Source organism: Symphalangus syndactylus, chromosome 4, assembly GCF_028878055.3.
Source record: "Symphalangus syndactylus isolate Jambi chromosome 4, NHGRI_mSymSyn1-v2.1_pri, whole genome shotgun sequence".
NCBI classification, from domain to species: domain Eukaryota; kingdom Metazoa; phylum Chordata; class Mammalia; order Primates; family Hylobatidae; genus Symphalangus; species Symphalangus syndactylus.
Window position 1 is genome coordinate 42476948 of NC_072426.2, and position 13957 is coordinate 42490904.

A 13957-nucleotide genomic window follows, 5' to 3' on the forward strand; every position below is an offset into this window, starting at 1 on the left:
TGTTTTTAACTATGTTGGGCATTAGAAAGCTTTAAAGATTATTTTTTGTATCAATAAACTCTGATGAAATCTTGAACTAATAGGTTTGTGGTATAATGTTTATACAATTACGACTGAAGATAAGCAAGGTGGGAGCTGGATTATTTGGGAGCAGAAATTAGTTTTTAAAAACTGAAATCTAAAATATGTTTGATGTACTATAACCAGAGTGTTCACAATTGCTAAATATTATTTATTTAAAACATTTACATTCAGATTTTTTTCAAAGAGCTCAAAAATTGTGTATGGTATCTGTATTTGAAAATGTTACAGTAAAAATGAAAAGAGAAAGATGACTGCCATTCAGAATGTCTTTGGCTTCTCTTTTCTTTTCTTTTTTTTTTTTGAGACAGAGTCTTGCTGTGTCACCCAGTCTGGAGTGCAATGGCGCAATCTCGGCTCACTGCAACCTCTGTCTCCCGGGTTCAAGAGATTCTCCTGCCTCAGCCTCCCAAGGAGCTGGGACTACAGGCATGCACCTCCACGCCCTGCTAATTTTTTTTTTGTATTTTTAGTAGAGACGGGGTTTCGCTACGTTGCCCAGGCTGGTCTCGAACTCCTGAGCTCAGGTGATCCACCTGCCTCAACCTCCCAAAGTGCTAGGGTTACAGGCGTGAGCCACCACACCTGGCCGGCTTCTTTTTTCTGTAACTCTTCTTTTGCGTTTTAAACCTACTTTAATTCTTCATATAGATTCCTAATTTCACTGCCCAACCAGCTTTATTCTACCTTTTAGTATGAGTCTCCTTCAACCTTAGTATTCTATACCTGGGTGAAAGGTAGAATACCAGGCTTATCATGGCAGTTTGCAGGAAAGTAAAAATGTGTTTACTTATAGTGTGTTTAAACATTGCCTTTACTATCCACCTGAAATAGAGGTTCTACTCTCCCATGGGAGAGACTCACCCAAGACCCAGCAGCACTTACATTGATTATGGCTTAAGATCTGAGTGGGATAGTGGAGGAAGATCCTCTTTTTAAATAAAAAGAAATTGTTGGCATATCCACATAAATAGAATATGCAGAAGGACAATTAAGTGGTCTTGACATTAGTATCAGCACAAGATTAGGTAAGAGAGAAAATAAATCTGTACATTGAAGCTCTGGATTACTGTGGTAATGAGAATAACCTATACAGATAATTCATTTCCTCCTGTATCCTCTTCTCTCCTCAATGCCAATTATTTCAATCTGAATTATTTAAAAGTGTTCTTCATCTTTTTTGCCTGTGTAAGCATAAAACCACATAAAAAAGGTGTAATTAAACCTCCAATGCGATCACAATAAACAAAGAAATTTTATATCTGTTCAATGTACTATAAATAGTCTCACGACGACTGAAGAGGATAAAGATCTCTTCGTAAATTCCACGAGGTCAGAAATTTTTGTGTATTTTGTGCATTGCTTTATACTCAGTACCTGGTACACAGTAGGCATTAAGTAAATAATTATCAAATGAATGAATGAGTAGGAAAAAACCCTATAAGCAGTTGTATGACTTAATTAAGAAAGCTAGATTTAAACCAATATATTTCATGCTATCAGAATCTAAGAATGATCTTTTTAAAGAATAATAACTGGCTGGGCGCGGTGGCTCACGCTTGTAATCCCAGCACTTTGGGAGGCCGAGGCGGGCGGATCACGAGGTCAGGAGATCGAGACCACAGTGAAACCCCGTCTCTACTAAAAATACAAAAAATTAGCCCAGCATGGTGGCGGGCGCCTGTAGTCCCAGCTACTCGGAGAGGCTGAGGCAGGAGAATGGCGTGAACCCGGGAGGCGGAGCTTGCAGTGAGCCGAGATTGCGCCATTGCACTCCAGCCTGGGCGATAGAGCGAGACTCCGTCTCAAAAAAAAAATAATAATAATAATAATAACCAGCATTTAAGTCTGAATTTTCAAAGTCCTGGCTTCTACCATGATTGATAATGTTATAGCATCATTTAATCTATACTAAGCAATCAGGTTAACTTTTTTTTCAAGTTTATTTATTTATTTTTAATTTTTTTTTTTTTTTGAGACAGAGTTTTGCTCTGTCCCCCATGTTGGAATGCAGTAGCACGATCTCGGCTCACCGCAACCTCTACCTCCCCAGTTGAAGTGATTCTCCTGCCTCAGCCTCCTGAGTAGCTGGGATTACAGGCATGCACCACCACACCTGGCTAATTTTTGTATATTTAGTAGAGACAGGGTTTCACCATGGAGGCCAGCCTGGTCTTGAACTCCTGACCTCAGGTGATCTGCCCACATCAGCCTCCCAAAGTGCTGGGATTACAGGCATGAGCCACTGCGCCCAGCCAAGGAATTTTTAACGTTAGTTACCTTGTCTGCTTTTGCTTAGCCTTTGGACAAACAATTCAAAAAAGCTCTCAGCTTTAAAACATTAGACCTTAGCTTCATGTTGGCTTTTCCTAGTCAAATTTCCTAAAATGTATCAGTGATTTAATGAGAGTAAATTTCCTGTTGATTAAAATTAAAGATCTTAAAAATTAAAATTAAGAGTTTTCATACATTTAAAAATAATGTCATTTTTTTGAATGATGAACTATGGCATAATGCATTTAGTGTTCATTCCAAACATCAATCAATAAATAACTTGGGCCTCTAGCTATAAGGGAAATTCTATAGGTAAAAGAATTGATTGATCCCCACCCCCATAGGTGCTATCCTGCTATGGAATCCCTTTGCTCAGTTTTCTCCTGTCCAATCAGGTGGAATGTTTCACAGGCACATGGTTTATACAGCTCAAAATAACTTGGGACCTGTGAGCTGACAAATGCTCTGGCTCCGGTGGTGACAGGTTGTCCAGCTTCTTACAGCCATCTTCACTGAAACTAAGGTTAACTCCTCACTCTCTATGGACGGCTACTCTCTATTTCCAAGGGCGTGAAGAATTTCCCTCTTCTCCTGTGCTTTCATCTAAAAGTTCTCCCTGGATAATTATCATTGCAGTGGAGTGCCTGGATTGGACATCCTCATCTGGGTCAACTAAAAAAACAAAGGTAATATCCAGATTTAAGTTCACAAGTGTGTTTTGATAACAGGGCACTGACAGTGGAAAAGCGAATATTTCAAAGAACTCATTACTGTTACCTGAAATGAAACCTAGGAAACTGTCTAATTACATATGACGGGACACAAAATTAAGTGAAAAATAAAGCTTTCCACATGTAAAGATTTTGGGGGGGATTGATGAGACTGACAGAGATCACAGCCTACTTGAGTTCCTAAGGAAAAATATCTCAACGGAAGAAGTTGTGACATGTTGCATATCTCACTGGCATTTTCCACACATTCATTTATTAAAAGAATGTTGTTTATATACAGAATATGTATGCAATGCCTATTTCCTTTTTAAAGGAAGTTGAATCTAAAATAATATGCCTGCATAAAGACTTTCATTTTAAATTTTTTTATCATGTAAAAGGATACGCTTGCTATATTTAGTGTTGGGAGATCTGCTCCCTGGATTAATGTACACAACAGCTGCAGAAAGTCTTGCTCAAGGGACATTGCTCTTTCTTTCTCCTTTCTCTCTCTCTCTCTCTCTCCATCTCTTTCTCTCTCTCTCTCCCTTTTCAGCTGCATCAGAAAGACACTTGACAGTCAGTGGCAAATGTTTGGCCTGGTACATTGCACTATTAGCAGTAATAGATGCACATCTTGAGTTATGTTTTAAAAACTGTATAAGCAAAGAAAGAGAAAAGATGGATTATTATATATTTCCAGTCCTCAAAAGTGAACATTACAGTAATGGTGTTAAGGAATTTTAGTACCTTATCAATAGATTTTTATATGCTTATTAAAGATATTAACATCAGCTTGAAAGAAACAAAACAGTCATCCAGTTTTGTTTCTCAAAAAACTATGATTCAATTACCTTTACTTTAGTAATAATGAAATGAATCCTACAAATGCTAAATTAAAAATTTACCATAACGTTATAGTCTCTCCTTAATAATAACAGCTCTTGAGTTCACATAAAATTCATAGTTCTTTTCTAGGAAATTGAGAATGTCTATACTTACAGCTATCTTAAACATATTTTTAAAACGGAAAAAAGATATGCTGTCCGACACATGATTTGACAACAAGCAAAATATTTAAAATCAAGGCCGTCCCAAGAAATCTGAAATATATGGATAATATACTTACAGAGGTGTCAAGAGATAAAATTATAGGCCTTACAGAATCTTATAATAATGGACTATGAAACAAACAGTTGAACACTGTCCAAATTCTGGAAGTGTGTCTCTATCCCCGCTTATAGTATATGGCTAATGCTACTGGAACTCATAATAATGTGTTAAAACCCCAGTCTTCCATATATCTACAATTTATAATATAGACACTACTACAATCTGCTTACAAAGGCACTTTCAGTAGAACAGACACAGAACCACAATTTATGGACACAAGAAGTTGAATGAGGTTTTGTCCAAGCTGGTTTTGGAATTCATAGTGGTAGTTTTTGCAAATTTGCTTCTGAAGATATGAGACAACACGTAAATCAGGTTCCATTTTGAAAGGGTTTTAATGAACTAATGTTGATATGTGAAAAAGTGAGAGTTCAGTTTTTCAACAGTTAATTCCTACACGTAATAGGAATAGTAGACTCAGTTCACTAACCTGAAAATATAAGTCAAATGCTCCTGCCAACCCTAGAATAATTAATTTTTTTTCATTCTCATTGAGATTTGACAAAGATGCTGCTGGTCTCATGGTGTTAGATAACAAGATAGAAAAATGAAAGGGTTTTCTTAACAGGTTTTCCCCTCTCCTAGGGGATGATATTTTTTAAAATATCTCTGTGGTGCTTCATGGTTGAACAAATGCTTTTAAAACTACTATAACATTACCCATTTGCTTAAAGGGAACAACTTAGGTAGAGACTGAATGGTCTTTTTAGAAATTTAAGAACAATTTCAGCAGATATATTTTTGGTGGGAACAAAGGTTGGTGGGACTATTTACCTGCAGTAGCTATAGAGTTCTCAGAGTTCATGTATAACCAGAGTCACCTTGACAAGCTCTGTGCAGGCTCCCTGCTACATAGACCTCCACTCGGAGTCACAGTGCACTCCACTCTCAGGGAGGGGCCCAATAGAGCCTCCCAACAAAGCTCTTGAACTAGAACTTGATGTTGAGATCCCTTGGGACACCTACTGTTCTCTCAATCTAGCAAATGTATTATGTCAATTTAATTAGGGAAGTTAGCTTTTTTCAAATCCTTAATTACCTTAAAAATGACACAAATAGTAGAAGCTGAAGAAGAATGAAAGTGCTAAATTTTTGCGTTTAAAAAATAAATATTTGAGTTGATAGGGATTGACAAAGTTTTCTCATTTGGGATTTCCTATATAACAATTTGGTTCATTATGAATGGTGAGATCTTGAGAGTGATATAAAACCTCCTATGCCTATCACTTTTGTGACAACCACCAAACCCTTTTTCTTTTTTGATCCTAGATTCTTGAAGTCTTCTTGATTGCCTTCCATGAGACTTTCTATGGGCCATAGGATTTATTTTTTACAGTATTTCTTTGCTGTCTTTCAGATTAAATAGTACCTTTGAGCTCTGGCTGCCGTGTCTTTCACTAGCGCTTCCTTACATGTTTGTCATCCTCTGGATACAAAAACATACATAATACGCTTTGTAGGAGCCAGTCTTTTTTCTCCCATTCAAAGGAAATCTTTACTTTCTTTCCTACATTCTTAACTTTTACCAATTCAATTAAAATAGTAAGAAAATGGCCTACTCACCTTTGGCCTATTATCTAAAAGTCTTCACTACTTAACCTCTGCCCTTAAAGGAATGTCCCTGAACGGATTCACATTCATTCCCTGATGGATCATCTCTACTCAGCCTCTTTATCTCAACATTCTTTTCTGATGTATACATTTGTCTGTATTTATCTTTGCCTGTATTTATCTTCTTTCAAACTGAAAAATTTTTGAGATAATGTGTCTTATATGATTTCCATATTATTATTGACATATCATTTCCATATTCCTCAAGTTCTTACTCTGGTAATGCAGTATATACTAATTTATTAAATTACTAATGCCGTTCACACCAAAAATAGACTAGAAATAAAACTAAGATGGGGATGATCACTGTGATAGTGAAGGGATGGATATTGTAATAGTGTACCAAGTACACTCCATCTGCACCCAGATTTTAAAAAGGTGATCTGTACATAACTCTCCAGGACTGGTTCCTATTCACTGGGATTTGGTTTTTGACCCAGCAAGAACTTCTCCAAAAGAACTGACTTAGATACTTCTCTAGGGTGATATCATTGGATATAGAAGGCAAAACCAACAGGTCAATACTAGCATTAAAGAGAGGGAGCAAAGTCTATTTTTTCTTTCCCTAAAAAGCATTCTGGGCATATTAATTACACATCACCAGCAAAAGGTCACCTCAAATTTGCATAGTGCTCTACAGTTTTAAAGTGTTTTCACAAACAGACCTATGAAGTGAGTAGGATAGTTCTGCTCCTCCCTGTTTTAGATGAGTTACTTAAACATATTTATCTTTTCCTATTCTGGCTCTCTTTACAAATAATTATTAACTATTAGGCTATTTTTGGGCCTGCCTCTAAACCAGATTTAGGTTACTTGGGAGTTCTTTGGTTTTTTCATGAATGTGCTTCCCACACTATAATGAATGTAGAGCAGTGTTTAAAGACACATGTAGCTAGGTGCAGTGGCTCATGCCTGTAATCCCAGCACTTTGGGAGGCCAAGGTGGGTGGATTGCTTGAGCCTAGGAGTTGGAGACCAGCCTGAGCAACATAGGAAGACTCCATCTCTACAGCAAATTTTAAAAGTTATCTGGGCATGGTAGAAATCACCTGTAGTCCTAGCTACTTGGGAGGCTGAGGTGGGAGGATTGCTTGAGCCCAAAGGTCAAGGCTGCAGTGAGCCATGACCGCACCACTATACCCCAGCCTGGGTGACAGAGTGAGATCTTGTCTAAAAAAAAAAAAAAAAAGACACATTAAAAAAAAATAAATTCTTTTTTTCAGCTTTATGAAGGCTTAATTGACAAATTAAAAATGGTATATATTTGTGGTGTACAAGGTACTGTTTTGCTATATGTATACATTTTGCAATTATTAAATCAAGCTAATTAATATATCCATAGCCTCACATACTTACCACTTTTTTGTGTGGTGAGAAAATTGAAGCTCTACTCTTTTAGTAATATTCAAGAATACATTACATTATTACAAACTATAGTCCCCATGCTGTACAGCAAGCCTCCATAATTTATTCCTTCTCCTGTGTAACTGGAACTTTGTACCCTTTGACCAACATCTTGGCATTCCTCACACCCAGATTTGTTTTCTCATTTAAATATCTAATACTTCACAATCAGAATACTTCAGTATTTATGTTTGAATTCAAGTTACTCCATACTAGGTTTTGCCAATTCTCTGGTCAATGCCCCAGCTTAAATTTTCATATTATAACTAAAAAATGAGTTTATTCCATGTATTTCCAACAACAGGGTCTTCTTAGAGCCTGAAGAAGGATAGCACCGAGTTAACATGAGTTGAAAAACATGTCCAAAGGTATCAGCCTCAAAGTTTTTTTTTTTTTTTTTTTTTCACAGAGTCTTGCTCTTTTGCCCAGACTGGGGTGTGGAATGCAGTGGCACAGTCTCGGCTCACTGCAACCTTTGCCTCCCAGGTTCAAGCGATTCTCCTGACTCAGCCTCCCAGGTAACTGGGATTACAGGCACCTGCCAACACGTCCAGCTAATTTTTGTACTTTTAGTAGAGACGGGGTTTCACCATGTTGACCAGGCTGGTCTCGAACACCTGACCTCAAGTGATCTGCCTGGCTCGGCCTCCCAAAGTGCAGGGATTACAGGAGTAAGCCACTGTGCCCCACCATAAACCTGACTCTTAACATTTTCAGAAAGTTCTTAGGGCAGATCCTCTTTTCTGGAAAAGTCCTAGGGAAAAAATAGAGGTATTTAGGAAAGTAAAGGAAGTACAATAACCTGTCTATGTTGCCAAATTATTTTACGTGATTTGCTAAAGTCTCTCTTGATGTTTGATGCCACATTAATTGTTTCATTTCCAATCTGGTACCATTTCATCAATGCCATGATCTGTTTTCAAGGGCAATTACTCATTCTTATTTTGAAAGTGGGAAAAAAATCTAATTTTCCGTTTTGTGAGAAACAGAAAAGAGGAAACAAACTCAAATGTCACTGTGACCAGCCGTGGTGGCTTACGCCTGTAATCCCAACACTTTGGGAGGCTGAGGCAGGCGGATTACTTGAAGTCAGGAGTTTGAAACCAGCCTGGACAACTTTGTGAAACCCTATCTCTACTAAAAACACAAAAATTAGCCAGGGGTGGTGGCGCTCACCTGGAATCCCAGCTACTCAGGAGGCTGAGGCAGGTGAGTTGCTTGAACCCAGGAGGAGGAGTTTGCAGTGAGCCAAAATTGCGCCACTGCACTCCAGCCTGGGCGACAAAGTGAAACTCCATCTCAAAAAAAAAAAAAAAAAGTCAAATGACACTCTGAATACTGCAGCTTTAATGTCTAAGAGAACTTATGATTTTCTTTCCTAAAACCTGCTCCTGCCTCATCCCAGCAAATGAGTTTGCCAATGACCTAGTTGCTCAGAGCATAAATATTGGAGTAATTCTTGACTGCTCTTTCTTTCACATCCCACTTTTAATCCATCAGCAAACCGCATTGGCTCTACTTTTAAAGATATCTCAAATATAAGCATTTCTGGCCATCTCCCATGGCTACCGCTCGTTGGTCCAAGCCACCATCATCCCTTGTGTAGCATGTTGGCAATGGCCTCATAACTGATCTGCTCACTTCTACTCTTACTTCCTTCAGTTTGATTCTTTGCATAGTAGCCATGATTGAACTTTTTCAAAACCATGCCTTCTGCTTCTCAAACCCTTTAAGTGGTTTTCCCTTCACATGTTTAATAAAATTTGAGGTCCTTTCCATGGTCTGCAAGACCTTAAATGATCTGGCCTTGTACCTTTCTGACCTCATTTTCTTTGGCTCTTCTTTTTCATGCACTTCTTCGCTCACTGGGCTTGACTTAAACATACAAAACACTCACCTCTTCAGGCTTTGACACTTACTTCTACCTCAGTCAGAAATATTCTTTTTTTACCAGATGGTCACATGAGTAACTTCTCCACTGCATTATAAGCTTTGCTTGACTTTGCTAGCTAAAATAACACACCTTCTTTCCTCCTCCATTATTCTCAATCCCCTTTTTCTATTTTATTTTTCTTCCTAACATTAATATTTTCCCTACTAGAATGTCAGTTCCATTAGGACACAGACTTTGTCTTTTGTTCACCACTGAATCCACAGTGCCTAGAACAGTACCTGGCACACAGTAGATGCTCAATAAATATTTATTGGATGAATAAATGAATTATAGGGTACCTATAATAGCACTTGTGATTTTTTAAGTACAAATTTTATAATGGTTATAAAATTAATGCTTAAAAGAGAAAGTTTTTAAATTAATGCTTAAAAAAGAAAATAATTTTCAAATTTTTTATTTTGGCTAATATTTTATCAGTTTAACAATTTATATATGTATTTTCATCTGAGAATCCTCAAAGATAGAATTGTTATCCCATCTGACAGATGAGGATAACAGATTCAGATGCATTAAGTGACTTTCTCAAGAAAACAAAGTTATTTAGCGTTGGAGCTGTGATTCAAACCCAGGTTTCTGACTGTAATCAGATGTTCTCTGATACTTCTGGTATGAAAGCAAAGCATTCCAGCCTGGCCAACATGGTGAAAACCCATCTCTACTAAAAATACAAAAATTAGCTGGGCATGGTGGGAGGTGCCTATAATCCCAGCCACTCGGGAGGCTGAGGCAGGAGAATCGCTTGAACACGGGAGGCAGAGGTTGCAGTGAGCCGAGATCGTGCCACTGCACTCCAGTCTGGGCTATAAGAGCAAGAGTCTATCTCAAAAAAAAAAAAAAAAAAAAAGAAAAAAGAAAGAAAAGAAGAAAAAAGAAAACAAAGCATGATTTCAGTTATTTTATCAATCATAAATAAATTTTCACTTGAAAGTCATCTTAAAGTTATGACTGCCTTTACCAGTTTATAGTTTTTCTTTGTGTCTATAAGTTTTCTTTGTCTTCCCTTTTCTGTCCTATTTTATCCTACAATTAAAAGTGAAAGATAGGCCAGACACGGTGGCTCACACCAGTAATCCCAGCACTTTGGGAGGCCAAGGCAGGTGGATCACTCGAGGTCAGGAGTTCAAGACCATCCAGACTGATCAACATGGTGAAACCCTGTCTCTACTAAAAATACAAAAATTAGCCAGGTGTGGTAGCGCATGCCTGTAATCCCAGCTACTTGGGAGGCTGAGGCAGGAGAATCGCTTGAACGTGGGAAGTGGAGGTTGCAGTGAGCCAACGTCGCACCATTGCACTCTAGCCTGGGCAACAAGAGTGAAACTCTGTCTTAAAAAAAAAAAAAAAAGTGAAAGCTAATAATAGAGTTAGCAGAAAATTCTAATGAACACATAAATTCAAAAAGAAATATTTATTGACCACCTTCTATGTGCTATGTGGGTGCAGAGATGATGGTGTACAAAACATAGTGAGGGAGACAGAGAAGAAAATACACACACTTCATGTATTGTGGTAAGTATTGTGTTTGGAGACTGTGTCAAGGACAGTGAGCTTTGGGAGCACGATGGAGAGGTACCCAGCTCAGGGAAGAGAAGAAATCCCAGGGTAGTGATGTCTCAGCTAGGAACCAAAGACCATGTAGGATTAGGCCTGATAGCATAGTGAAAAGAGGTGGGCACAGGAAGCAGTCCAAGCAAAGAGAATACAAAGATCTGAAGTCAACACAGTTAATTCATGAGACTGTATTTCAATAGAGTACAGATACACTGAATTAATTATGAATGTAGACTTTGGTTTCTCTTCAAATTTTTCCTCAGATCAAGTCACTTCACTAGTTCTGCCTCTATTTCTTATCTATAAAATGGAGGCCATGATACATGGCCATAGTTGTTAAATAATAATAATAATAATTATTATTATAGTAATAGTAACTTCCATTTATTGAATGTTTACTAAATCCCAAGCACATTTAATCATCACTTCTACCTATGATATGGCTACTACTATTATATCTGTTTTACAGATGAGTAAACTGAGGTGTACAGAGTTTAAACTTTCCTAAGTTTATACTAGGATATTAGGAAGTGTCAGAACTAGGATTTGAACCCAGTTCCATCTAACACCAAAGTACTAGGTCATAAGTACTACATTAAAATATTAAAGAAATCTCTATTTTGAATACCTGAAAGTTTTGTTATAATAATTTATCATAACCATAAACATAAGAACAGGTACATTAACACCTCAATTGGCTTCTTTTCTTAAAAAAAAGACTTATCTAAGAATTTTCTTTTCTATTTCCACCACAAATATAAACTTTTTAAAAGTTCTTCAACTTTAACATCACCTTCACCAAAGCATTGTTTTTTACAAACATCAGTCAAATACCCATTATAGTGGCAAGCCCTATTTTAAGGACTTTGCCTTTGATGTTATTAATCCTCACTCCCCTGGGAAATAGATTTTTTTCATGTTTTACAGATGAAGAAACTAAAGCTCAAATAAGTTAAGTAAACTTCCCAAAGTTACATAATTGTTAAGAGGTGATGCAGAATTTGGAATTAGATCTATCTGATACCAAGGCCAATGCTCATTCCATGTTGCCTCAATGTAAAAGTTATCTCAAAATAAAGAGTAAAAGACAAAGTCACATTAAAACACAATATACAGGCTAGGCACAATGCCTCACGCCTATAATCCCAGAGCTTTGGGAGGTGGAGGTGGGAGGATCACTTGAGGTTCTTTGAGTTGGAGACCAACCTGGGCAACAGAGAGAGACCTCGTTCCTACAGAAAATTTAAATATTAGCCAAGTGTGGTGGTGTGTGGCTGTAGTCCCAGCTACTTGGGAGGTTGAGGAGGGAGAATTGCTTGAATCCAGGAGTTTAAGGCTACAGTGAGCTATGATCATGCCACTTCGCTCCATCCTGGGTGAGGGCGTGAGACCCTGTCAAGAAAGAAAGAAAGAAAGAGAGAAAGAGAGAGAAAGAAAGAGAGAGAGAGGGAGGGAGGGAGAGAGAGGAAGAAAAGGAAAGAAGAAGGAAGGAAGGAAGGAAGGAAGGAAGGAAGGAAGGAAGGAAGGAAGGAAGGAAGGAAGGAAGGAAATTTAAAAAACCACAATAAACAGTAATGTCCAATGAACAGAGAGAAAGCCATCCTGATTTATATGGCACTTAATTTCCCCTCCATCTAAACAGAAACAGAAGCTTAAACGAGGCTAAAGAAATAGTTGAGTTACAAATGAGGATTTTTGGTGTATTAATTACATTTTCAAATAACATTTTGCACCTTATTTCATATATCTTTAACTGTTCCTCCATGTACTTGGTGCACAAATGAGAAAGCTTTTCAATTGGGGTATCAATTATACTTTCATATATTTTGTTTATTATTCACTGTTCCACAAAATTTAATAAATAGCCATGTAGTTCTATTTACTGAGTATGTCATAATTTAATTAACTACTTATTACTGAACATGGTTCCAATTTTTAAATATTATCATATGATAAACACCTTTGTAGACAAATCTTTGCCCTCCAACATCTTTGCATTTTATTTTATTTTATTTTATTTTATTTTATTTATTTATTTATTGAGGCACGTTTCACTCTTCTTGCCCAGGCTGGAGTGCAATGGTGCGATCTTGGCTCACTGCAACCTCCACTTCCTGGGTTCAAGTAATTATCCTGTCTCAGCCTCCCGAGTAGCTGGAATTACAGGCGCCCACCACCGCGCCCAGCTAATTTTTTGTATTTTTGGTAGAGACAGCGTCTCACCATGCTGCCCAGGCTGGTCTCAAACTCCTGACCTCAGATGATCCACCCGCTTTGGCCTCCAAAAGTGCTGGGATCACAGGCGTGCACCACTGCGCCCTGTCACCTTTGCATTTTAAATTAATCTTTTTTAAAAGGCATAATAGACTTCATCCAAATAAGTAGCTCTAGTAGCGGCAATCTCAGTCTGTGGCAAGTAGGTGGGAAAAATATTTGACTGTGGATGGTCCTTTCAGTCATCTCTTATTGCCTCTCAAGGTGGCTGCCTACTTTGCCAATTCAGAGGTTAGTTTGGGATAGCATTCTAGAAGTGTGGAAACTGGGACCGTTCCTAGGAAGCCTTTTGTGTGATATAAGTGACGCTGTCATATAAGAGAAAGGAAAGAAATCAACTGAAGTAAGTTCTGTTATAGGATGTTAAAGCCAGAAAATATTTAGAAGATTACTTTTTTCTCTACTTTCCCACACAGTAGCCAAGAATGGCAAACAGTCTTCATCTCCATTGCCATCTCTGATTGGAGATGGCTGAAGGAGTGGAGTGTTAAGAAAGTCAAGGTCAAGGGGAAAGTACAGTAATCACTGAGCTGCAGCTTTTAAGGATGAGAGAGAGTAGTGACAGCCTAAGTTACAAATTTGCCATCCTTTAGTAAATGTTTGAATGAATAAATGGATACAATATTAAAAATACAAAATTGGCTTGCATTATTATATTACTTTCTTAAGACTTTAAAAATACTTATTTTTTTATAGGTAATATCATATAATTAAAATTCAAAAGTTAGGAAGAATACAGAGCGAAGTCTCCTGCCAAGCATCATATTCCACTATATCTCATTTCCCCTCTTAACCAAAGTTAATTTAAGATTTTTTAAAAACCTAGGCTCTAACTCTTATCTTTGTAGCCTAATATGAAGAGGCTGAATCATCATAGTTTTCAAGAACAGGTTGAGCCTAATAACAACACTGAATTTAAACAGCTT

The 13957-nt window shown here is 37.6% G+C and overlaps 1 protein-coding gene across 9 annotated transcripts in view; it reads left to right on the forward strand.

Annotated features, from left to right (window-relative positions):
• Positions 1-13957, forward strand: part of MYPN (myopalladin) — a 140994-nt gene that overhangs the window by 34136 nt on the left and 92901 nt on the right. Inside the window, exon 1 of one of the 9 annotated variants that reach the window (XM_063637138.1) lies at positions 2998-3041. The exons of the other annotated variants lie outside the window; for them this stretch is intronic. The gene's annotated coding sequence lies outside the window, so the exon portion shown is untranslated. Of the gene's footprint in view, positions 1-2997; positions 3042-13957 lie in introns of those variants that run through there. 9 annotated transcript variants of the gene reach the window in all.